The sequence below is a fragment of the Phyllostomus hastatus genome, unplaced genomic scaffold (genome assembly GCF_019186645.2).
Source record: "Phyllostomus hastatus isolate PE091 unplaced genomic scaffold, TTU_PhHast_1.1 phas_contig_40, whole genome shotgun sequence".
Classification (NCBI taxonomy): domain Eukaryota; kingdom Metazoa; phylum Chordata; class Mammalia; order Chiroptera; family Phyllostomidae; genus Phyllostomus; species Phyllostomus hastatus.
Window position 1 is genome coordinate 18,082,663 of NW_025333872.1, and position 12,293 is coordinate 18,094,955.

General features: G+C 37.4%; 1 protein-coding gene across 1 annotated transcript in view; it reads right to left on the reverse strand.

Moving 5' to 3' along the window:
* The window catches only part of COL21A1 (collagen type XXI alpha 1 chain), a 173,797-nt gene that overhangs the window by 73,088 nt on the left and 88,416 nt on the right, over positions 1-12,293 (reverse strand). The gene's annotated exons all lie outside the window — the stretch shown is intronic.

Below are 12,293 nucleotides of genomic sequence, written 5' to 3' on the forward strand. Positions count from 1 at the left end.
TGTCATCTTTCTTAATATAGACATTATATGTTTGCTAATGGTGCCAAAAGATGCATCATTCCTTTAGGCATTCCCATCACATATGTTGATTCCTTTTCACCAAGGTCAAATTTAAATGACTTCTTCCAGACAAATAAAAGCCATATGTTCACTCCAGTTGAATTTTGCTATGTTAAAATAGCCATTCTCCAAGTTTGCCAATTTTTTTGGATCTTCATGTTACTCCAAAAACCAAAATAAATTCCAAAAATGAAACCAAGAATGTAAAAATCTTAAAAAATAAGAAAATGAATATTGAGTATCTCATACTCAAAAAACAAAAACACTAGAAGAAACTACAAGAAAAATATTTAATTGTGGGAAAATTTTACATTTCTAAAAACTAAAAACAATATTATAAACCAAATAAAAAGAAAAAATATTTACAATAGATAGACAGGTAGATAAAAGGGTGAATTTTCTTCATGTATAAGAAGCTCTTATTAACTGATATGGAAAATGCTATCTGTAGAAAATGGATACCTTTCTACCTTGTAGAAAATGGATAAAGGGCAAGAAAGAACACTTCACAAAAAAGGAACTCACCCTGTCAGATTCCTATATTCAACTAGTCACTGACAATTTCTACTTGAACATCTAACATAAAAATTGAATATATATCCACTTAGGTTTCTCCCTGTATACCACTGGTGCCTTTTAAGCTGCTACCCCAGTGCTCCAGCAGCTCTCGCTGCTCAGAGGCAGCGAGTCTGAGTAGCTGTAATTTTAATGTGGTTGTGTGAAGAGTTGAGCCATGCCTGCCTATCTCACCATTTTGACCACAGGTCCAGGACGTAAATCTTAAATCACAAAAAAGAGTAGGTTGGATCTGTGAACACCAGTATACCTGCTAGAAGAGGAAAAACACCAACAAAAGAACCACCAACAGATAACAACGGAAGAAGGTGAAGGAGGGAGTAGAAGCCACACTAACCTCCACCCAGGACCAATCTGGAAATACAACTAAATAGAGGAGAAATTACCCAGAACAAACAACTGAACAACAGTGATAGAGAAACCTCAAAACCTCATACAAACAGAAGGCCCAGCTTCAACACAACCTGTCCACACCTGCACAGCAAAATATAAGACATGGTGGATAAAGTGATCCTCAGTTAACCAGCTGGAGGGAAGGACCCACCAAAGAAAGACCCAACAACAATCAAAACCCAAAGACATACAAAGAGCCAACATAAACAACAGCCCAAGACCAGCAAGCCCAGGAGATCAAGGAAACTGCACTACTGAATCTCACAGGTCTTCTACCATAGAAGTTCACACCATAAACCCAGGCAGTCAGAACAGATCAATTTAAGAAGCAGAGGCTAGCAAGAGTAGTCTCACAAACAATGGGAAGATAATGAAACAATCCCCAAATGAAAGGAAAGGAAGAAGCCTCAAAAACAATGCTAAACAAAGTAGAGGCAAGTCAACTATCAGATACTGAATTCAAAGCAATGATTATAAGAAAGCTCAATGAGTTCACAGAGAATTACCAAAAACTACATGGAAACTAAAATGAACTCACTGCAAACTATATCAACATGAAAAAGGAAATAGAAACTATCAACAAGGGCCAAGAGGAAATGAAGAATACAATTTCTGAAGGAATCAGAAGCAGGCTACATGAAGCAGAGGATCAGATCAGTGAGCTGAAGGACAAGGTAGAAAAAAACACCCAGAAAGAGCAAGAAAAGGAAAAGAGATTCAGAAAGAACAAAGAGGGGTTAAGGGAAATGTAGGACAACTTGAAACATAATAATATCTCTCTAATAGAGATACCAGAAGGAGAAGAAGAAGAGCAAGGGATAGAAAACCTGTTTGAAAAAGTAATGATGGAAAACTTTCCTAATTTAATGAGAGAAAAAGTCACACAAATCCAGGAAACACAGAGAGTCCCAATCAAGAGGAACCCAAAGAGGCCCACCTCAAGACACATCATAATAATTAAAATGGCAAAATTCCAAGACAATGAGGGAATCTTAAAGGCAACAAAGGAGAAATAGGAAGTAACATACAAGGGATCCCTGATAAGACTAGCAGCTGACTTCTCAATGGAAATGCTCCAAGCCAGAAGGGAATGGCAAGGAATATTCCAAGTAATGAAAACCAGAGGCCTACAACTGAGACTACTCTATCCAGCAAGGCTCTCAATTAAAATGGAAGGTGAAATAAGAAACTTCCCAGACAAAAGAAGCCTCAAACGATGTACCTCCTCCAAACCAGCTCTGCAAGAGATGCTAAAGGGTCTGCTTTAAGAACAGGAAGAAAAACAGTGAGAGAGAAAGGAACACAGGTACAAAAAAATGGCAATGAATAAGTACCTATCAATAATAACCTTAAATGTAAATGGATTAAATGCTCCAATCAAAAGACACAGAATAGCTCAATGGATAAGAAAGCATGACCCACACATATGCTGCCTAGAAGAGACCCATCTCAAGCCCTACACTGACTGAAAGTAAAGGACAGGAAACAAATATTCCAAGCACATAGACAGGGGGAAAAAAAAAGCTGGGGTAGCCATACTCATATCAGACAAAATAGACTTCCAAAAAAGGGCCATAAAGAGAGACCCAGAAGGTCACTTCATAGTACTCAAGGGAAGAATCCACCAAGAAGACATAAACATTATAAATATATATGCACCCAACAAAGGAGCACCCAAATACATAAAGAAAATCTTAGAGGACTTCACGAAAGATATTGACAGGAACACAAATAGAGTAAGGGATTTCAACACCCCACTGTCAAAAATGGATAGGCCTTCCAAAGAAAATATCAACAAAGATATTGTGGCATTGAACAATGCCCTAGATGAAATGGACTCAAATGATTTATATAGAGCCTTTCATCCCAAAAAAGCAAAATACACATTCTTTTCAAATGCACATGGAACATTTTCAAAGGTAGACCATATGATAGGACACAAAACAGACCTCAACAAATTCAACAAAATTGAAATCATGTCAAGCATTTTCTATGACCACAAGGGACTGAAACTAGAAACAAAGCTCAAGGAAAAAAAACAAAAAACACTCAAATTCATGAAGATTGAATAACATGCTATTAAACAACGAACAGGTCAAGAATGAGATCAAGGAAGAATTCAAGAAGTTTCTGGAAACAAATGAACATGAACACACAACAACCCAAAACTTATGAAACACAGAGAAAGCAGTCCTGAGAGGGAAGTTCATAGTGATGCAGGCCTACCTAAAAAAGATAGAAACATTTCAAACAAACAACCTAAACCCTACATCTACAAGAACTCAAGGAACAACAACAAAGACAGCCCAGAGCAAGTAGAAGGAAGAAAATAACCAAGATCAGAGCAGAATTAAATGACATAAAAGCATAATTTTAAGGATCAATGAATCCAGGAGCTGGTTCTTTGAAAAGATAAACAAAATTAAAAAGCCTTTAAGCAGGCTCATTAAGAAAAAAAAGAGAGAGGACCCAAGTAAACACAATCAGAAATGAAAGAGGAGAGATGAAATGGATACCACAGAAATAAAGGATTATAAGAAATTACTATGAAGAACTATATGCCAAGAAATTTGAAACCCTAGGTGAAATGGACAGATTTCTAGAAAAATATAATCTCCAAAACTCAATGAAGAAGCAGAAAGTCTGAACAGACCAATAACAACTAATGAAATTGAAGCAGCAATCAAAAAGCTCCCAATGCACAAAAGCCGTGGACCAGATGGTTTCACAAGAGAATTTTACAAAGCATTTAAGGAATATCTAACCCCTATCCTTCACAGATTATTCAAAAAAAATTCAAGAAGATGGAAGACTCCCAAACTCTTTTTATGAAGCCAGCATCATCCTAATCCCCAAACCAGATAAAGACACAACAAAGAGAGAAAACTTCAGGCCAATATCACTAATGAACATAGATGCTAAAATCCTCAACAAAATATTGGCAAACCACATCCAGAATACATTAAAAAGTGTATACACCATGACCAAGTGGTATTCATCCCAGAGATGCAAGGATGGTACAATATTCACAAATCAATAAACATAATACATCACATAAATAAAAGCAAAGACAAAAATCACATAATCATATCTTATCAATATCATATCAATAGATGCGGAAAAAGCATTCAGTAAGGTACAGTACCCATTTATGATAAAAACACTCAGTAAAATGGAAATAGAGGGAACATTCTTCAACATAATAAAAGCTATATATGAGAGACCTATGGACAACATCATACTCAATGGGCTAAAACTTAGGGCTTTCCCACTAAGTCCAGGAACAAGACAAAGATGCCCACTTTCACCACTCCTATTTGAACAGTACTGGAAGTCCTAGCCACAGCAATCAGGAAAGAAAAGAAATAAAAGGCATCCAAATTGGAAAGGAGGAAGCAAAACTATAATTGTTTGAAGATGACATGATAGTGTACATAGAAAATCCTATAGACTCTACCAAAAAACTACTCGACCTAATAAGTGAATTTGATAAAACAGTGGGATACAAAGTCAATATTCAGAAATCAAAGGCATTTTTGTATACCAACAATGAAATATCAAAAAGAAAAATCAGGAAAAAAATCCCATTTGATATGGCAATAAGAAAAATAAAATATCTAGGAAAAAACCTAACCAAGGAGGTAAAAGACCTGTATGCAGAAAACTACACAACACTGAAGAAAAAAATTAAGGAAGCCGCAGATAAATGGAAGCATGTACCATGTTCATGGATTGGAAGAATTAATATCATCAAAATGTCCATACTACCAAAAGCAACTTACAGATTCAGTGCTATCTCTATTAAAGTACCAATGACATATTTCACAGATATAGAACAAACATTTCAGAAATTTATATGGAACTATAAATGACCCCAAATAGCTACAGCAAATTTGAGAAAGAAGAACAAAGTAGGAGAGATCACAATACCTGATATCAAACTGTATTACAAGGTCACTGTAAAACAGCCTGGTACTGACATAAAAACAGACACATAGATGAATGGAACAGAACTGAGAGCCCAGAAATAAACCCAAGTCTCTATGGTCAATTAATATTTGAAAAAGGAGGAAGAAGCATAAAATGGAATAAGAATAGACTCTTCAACAAATGGTGTTGGGAGATCTGGACAGCTACATGCAAAAAAATGAAACTCAATCACCAACTCACACCATATACAAAAATAAATTCAAGGTGGATAAAAGACTTAAATATAAGTTGTGACACCATAAAAGTCCTAAAGGAAAACATCGTCAGGAAAATCTCAGACATTCCATGCAGCAACATCTTCACTGATACGTCCCCTAAAGTGAGGGACATAAAGGAAAGAATAAATAAATGGGACCTCATGAAATTTAAAAGCTTCTGCATGGCTAAAGAAAATAGCATTAAAATCAAAAGAGAACCTACTATATAGAAAAACATATTTGCCAATGGTTCCTCAGGGGAGGGTTTGATCTCCAAAATATATAAAGAACTCACACAACTCCACTCCAGGAAGACAAACAACCCAATTAATAAATGAGCAAAAGTCTTGAACAGACAATTCCCCAAGGAGGACATACAGAGGGCCTAGAGACATATTAAAAGATACTCACATCACTAGACATCAGAGAGATGAAAATTAAAACCACAATGAGATACCACTTCACACTGGTCAGAATGGCCATCATAAACAAATCAACAAACAAGTGTTGGAGAGGATGTGGAGAAAAGGGAACCCTAGAGCACTGTTGGTGGGAATGCAGACTGGTGCAGCCACTGTGGAAAACAGTATGGAATTTCCTCAAAAAAACTAAAAATGGAACTGCCTTTTGACCCAACAATTCCACTGTTGGGATTATATCCTAAGAACCCTGAAACACCAATCCAAAAGCACCTATGCACTCCATTGTTCATAGCAGCACAACTTACAATAGCCAAGTACTGGAAGCAACCTAAGTGCCCATCAGTAATAAGTGGATCAAAAAAACATGGTACATTTACACAATGGAATACTATGCAGCAGAGAGAAAGAAGGAAACCCTACCCTTTGCAACATCCTGGATGGAACTGTAGAGCATTATGCTAAGTGAAATAAGCCATTCGGTGAGGGACAGATACCATATGATCTCACCTTTAACTGCAACATAATCAACAAAAGAAAAAAACAAGCAAAATATAACCAGAGACATTGAAATTAAGAACAATCTGACAGTAACCAGAGAGGAGATGAGAGGGAATAATGGGAAAAGGGTTTTCAAGAACTACTATATAGGACACATGAACAAAACCAAGGGGGAGGGTGGAAACAAGGGGAGGAGGTGGGTTTGGCTGGGGTGGAGGAGAGGGTGGGGAAAAAATGCAGACAACTGCAATTGAACAACACTAATTAAAAAAAATGAATATATCCAATAGACTGACACACAAAATAGAAACAGAGGCATAGACACATGAAACAGACTGACAGCTGTCAAAGGGGAGGAGAGTGGGAGAGATTAGATGAAAGAAGAGGAAGGGATTAGCCCAAGAACATACATGTATAACTTGTAGACACAGACAACAGCATGGTAAGGCCAGTGGGGGGTGGGGTCTGCATGGAAGCAGGCAAAGTAAGGGAAATGGGATCATCTGTAATAATGTCAACAATAAAAATTAAGAAAAAATTGTGTGTGTATATATACAATTCATGTTGAATAAATACATTCATGTGTGTATATATATACACACATATCCATATCTATATACACACAATATGAAAACACACAATAAATAAAAAAGTTAATATATCCAAAACTAAACTCCAGATTTCTCTTGCCCAATCCTATCCTTCTGTATCTCACTAGAGTCTCCTTTGACTTCTCTCTTAAATTTACATCCAATACATCAGCAAACCCTGTCAGCTCTAACTTCAAAATATCCCCAGAATATAAGAGAATATAAGTAGTAGTTCTCTTCACCTCACTACTGCTATCCTGAGATCTGGTGGACCCCTCATCTCGCTCCTGGGATGTCTCAAGAGCATCCTGACTGCTCTTGCTGCCTTTACTTCCATCATCCTAAAATCTATTCTCAACCCAAAAGTCAGGGTAATTCTTTTTAAAAAAAAGTTATATCACATCAGTCCTTTACTCAAGACCCTAACATGGCTCCTGAGTTCACTCCAACTGACAGCCAAAGCCATCACAATGGCTTAAAGAACTGTACTTCATCTCCTCTCCTCTCTCCCTCCTACACAAAACAGTTCATCTCCTACTAGCCTGTCCCTACCCTCTCTTTATTCATGGATTGATAAAAGCATGTAACTCTGAAATTCACCATCTGTGCTGACTATGCTCCTGTAAGGTTTAACCCTCCATTGTAAGCTGACCAGTTTCTGGAAACTGTACACCACTGAGAGGCACATTGAGGAATACAGGGACGAGGTGGAGTATGGCTGCATCACTGAGTGTGACCTACTTTTAAGTCTATTGGTAGCAGTATTCTGTCAATCACTTCTTAAGGTCAATGATACTGAACAATCATTTCCAGAATTTTGTAGCTTAATCTAGCCTACCATTCTTAGCAAATATGATGGCCTTTGTGGAATCTCAGAAAATCATTGCTGGAGAGAATGTGGGCCTCATCGAGCATCATGTTCCAGATTAATAAACAGGGGCCCTTAGTAGCAAAGCAACTTTTAAAAGCAAAGTGGAGAGACTTTCAAGGATCATTTCTATAGTTCATTAAAAGCAAAGTAGAGGGCAAAATAGCTGCAGGTCTCTCTGCCAACCAGCTAAGGCTTTGGTTTCAGTAAAGTGCTTTACTTTATGAAAAGAATTAATAATGATGGAAAACAGAACTGAGCACTATAAAAATATAAACTTCTAGAAAATCATAAATAGTCCTAGTACATGTTTCCATACATGGCTTTCTTTTAAAATCAATGTCATATCAGTACAATGTCTTTAATTGTTCTACTCTGATTACCTACCAGGACACATAAATATTTCTCTGCCTCTCTTTTAATAATAATAAAAGAATAAAATAGTAATATGTTCAGCCACTGTGCTGATAGAAGTTATTTAACTGATAGAGAAACGAGAAAGGAGTGGAAGGGTTTTTAAATGATTCTTTAATTTTAGCTGAAGGCATTTTCCTTATGAAAATTAGTATTTCTCCAAAGTGGAATAATTTACTATTTAAAGCTCTGGTTGACTTGGCCTGGTTATAATGAGAAAGAGACTCAAATTGCTTATTGAGGGGGGGTGCACAGAACTAAATCCAAACAAAGCAGAATTCCCTTCGAATTGTTCCATCCAAGTTTCCTTGGTCCAGATGGCTTCAATTGCCAGCCAGAGGCTCCACCCACATCTTCCCACTCCCACTATGTGCTGGCCCTGGACAAAAACTAATGACCCTCAGCTGTTCTGGCTTCCAGGCTCACTTTCTCTTCCTGCCTGGCCACCCAATCTCCTATCTCCTGCAGAGAGAAAGAAACAGGGGGACAGGAGGATAGTTAAGGAAAAAAGTCATATCTCTGGGTAAATAGGGTTTGGTGTAGTGTATCAGTTTTCTATTGCTGCTTTACCAAATTACCCCAAGCATAGAAAGCTAACTTACAGTTCTGCAAATATGAGCCCCAAAATGGGTCTTGGGGAGCTAAACCCATAGTGTTGGGGGGGGCTATGTTCCTTTTAGAGGGTCTAGGGGAAAATCTGTTCCCTCTTCCAACTTCTAGAGGCTGCCTCACTTTGATCACTGCTTCGATCATCACTTCTTCTCTGACTCTGATATTCCTGCTTCCCATTTATAAGGACTCTTGTGATCACACTGGGCTATTCAGCTAAACCAGGATAATCCCTGCACCTCAAGATCCTTAATCATGTGAGCAAAGTCCCTTTTGCCATGGAAGGTTTTCTAGCTACCACAGTTGCTTTGTTCTTTCTTTAACACCAGATACCATTTAATACAATCTAACATCTAACATTTTCTGACATCTCATGTCAAATTCTGTATAGCTATATCAATACATAAAATCATATATACAAACACAAAAATATATACAAGTACTAAAGGAGATAAGACAATAAGTCTATTGTAGGTTAAATGAGAGTCAGAGTAATATCTGTGATTATTGTATCAGGTTAAATAAAACAAATTTTCAGTACTTCATTCATGGCAAGTTATTAAGAAAGGAAAAACATGAAGCAAACAAGCACTCATAGTCTATGGAAGATCTGCTTGGCACTCGCTCCAAATATTGCCCAGGACTTTAAACCACTGAAAAACAAAAGCCTAAATAATTTAGCAGCATTGTCAAGAAAGCTCTGTATCACTGTGAGGTGCCAGCAGGCGACACTTCAGCATGGACTCAGGACAGCATGAAGCTGTCAGGAATAGAAAGAATATGTCCCAGGGAAGAGGTCTCAGGCAATGAAAGACTCATATTTTTAAAATTTATCACAGTCAGCGATTAGGTCAGAAATCATGTAGGACCTTAGGCTTATCTTTAGTGTGATTAGAAGTTACAGTTAGGGAATGTAATGAATTCACATGACCCTTTAAATTAGTGAGCAAGGGATGGATCATAAGAGAAACTACAAGGCTAATGTTGGGAGATTACAGGAGTTAAGGAAAAAGGCAAAGGGCAGGTGTTCATTTCATTCAATTCAAAATAGAAGCAGTCTGATAATAAATTTATCATCCTATATCCTGAAATACATCGCCTAACAATTTCTCTACTTATTGGCATGGCACTCTAGCCCATAAAATTTAACTACCCATATTCTTAGTCAGGACAAACTCTCTTCTTATGGCTGGAACCAATGCTTTCCCAAACTAAAAAGGGTTTTCTTTCTGAAAATATCTCAATATCCCAAATCATAAATTTTCCCCTTCTTCATTTTCTTCATCATAGAAAATGCTATAACATCTCCCATCTTTTTAAAATCCTTTTTTACCCACATCCTCCCCATGCTATTATTCCATTTCCCTGCTCCTCATTATGTCCCTCAAAACAAGTATCTATATTCACTGTCACCATTTTATTGCCCCTTTGTCAACTCTCTCTTGAACCCATTTCAATCCAGCTTTTGTACTGCCCGTCCCTGAAGCCCCATTTATCAAGTCCTCAATTACGTCCACACAGCAAATCCACTGGTCTAGGCATAGATCTCATTTTTCTCAACCTGTTAACAACAATGACACAGCTGATCACTCCCTTCTTGAAATGCTTTCTTCACTTGTCTCCTAGAATGACACTCTCCTGGTATTCCTCCAACTTCACTGATTATTCTTTCCTAATTTCCTTGGTTGTATCCTCTCTTTATTTTCTGTAAGAGAGCCCTAAGTTCAGCCCACTGCCACCTTCTCTTCTCCAGTTATTTGTACTTGTTCCCTAAATAATCTCATCCACTTTGGTGGCTTTAGATACATCTACATGCTAAAAAGTCCTAACTGTGTACTTTCATTCTCAAACATATCCCTGAACTCAACATTCCTATCTATGGTTTTCTAGGAGACACCTTCAGCAGGTACAAAAATGAATTCTTGATTTCGTCCACAAAACTGACATCTCCCCCAGTATTGTCCAGCTCAGTAAATGGCACCACGATTCATCCAGTTGCTCAAGCTAAGATCCTCTAAGTCTCCCTTGACTTTTTTTCTCATGCTTCATATCTAATTTAACAGAAATTCTGATCAATTTCACACTAAAAAATAATTCAGATCCTGACCACTTCTCTTCCTTGCCACCACATTGCCCTAGTTCAAGCCACTCTGACTTCTCAAACCCTGAAATAACCTCCTACCTGGTCTCCTACTTCCACTCTTGCCCCATATGTACTCTCCACACAATATTTACAGGACAGGGCAAAGTAGGTTTACAGTTGTGAGTACACAGAACACAGAGTTTATTCTTGTATTAGTATTTATTAATTATTATATTCTTTTCCACGCAAACTGGAAACCTACTTTTGCCCAAACCTGTGTATTTCTCTTTCTGAAAAGTAAGGCAGATTAAATCACTTTCCTTCTTAAAATCCCTAAATAGATCACCAGTATATTTAGAATGAACTCTGCTGGGTTAGTTGAGCCTCACTGTCCTAATCATCCGGCTGCTCAGCCTCAATTACTCTACTCCTCAACAACCATCACCCCACTCCTCAGCCCCAACCCCGGCTCCTCAGCTTGCTGCAGCACTAGTTGCCCTCCTGCTTTGATGATCTCTCTCTGGAGACTGACCCAACACTGATATGAATAGACCCAAAACATCACTACTCTTCAAAATTTGGCTATATTTTTTATATTAAATTTGTCAGCACCTCTCTCAGGGCATAACAAGCTCCTCTTCCATCCCAATGCAGTATCAATGGTTTACCATTACACCTGTGGTTCTTTAACTGCTCAAACATGGATGGCTCAAAATATAAACCTTCCCATCCTTCATGGCAATGGTTAATGTCTAATGATAAAGAAAGTCTCTTAAGAGATACTTTTTTGGTGACAATTCAAAAGCTAATTCCTAATGTTTATTTACTGTTCCTAACATTCAAAGCTAATTCCTAATGTTTATTTACTGTTATAAACATTCTGATAGGAACTTACCTGTAAAATTTGCCAAAAATGCTTTAAAGTAGATCTGCTTTATGTTTAATTGACAAATGTCCCTTAAATTCTCTCGAACCTTAGAGAATATCATTTTTAGGCAGATTTTAAGTGTATACCAGTATATGCATTCTTAGGAAAATAATGTAACCTTTAAGAAGAGTTTTAATTTTGTAAAAGAATTTCACTCTAAAATGGAACTGGAGGATATAAAGTGGAAAATCTCACTCATGTGCCCTCAGAAAAACAAAACTTAAAGGACTCAGAAACTGATCTCCCTGATTTACAGAAAACTGAGGATGTCAGCACTTTCTTAAATGACAGGGAATTGGTCAGGGGTTACCTCATATCAACCTTTGGGGTTTTTGCTTATGATTCTCAGAGGCAAGAACAGAAATTAGCTGGATTGAGTTTTGCCTGTGTACCTGGACTGGTTTTGTCCACTTGGGGTATTTTCAAAGCTGGTCTTATTAGCTCATGATTTTAACAGACTCAAACTGAACTCTCCCCTCTTTACATTCCTTCTCCACAAATCCAGCCCACACCAAACCCTCAATGGAGTCACCTGTAGCTTACAGTTTGTGTGCCCAAATTGCAATTCCTCGGCTATCCACAAATAAACACATATTTTTGACAATTTTGAGCATGACACAATTTATCTCTTTTTTTAGTCAACACTTGAACATTTCCATAGATGT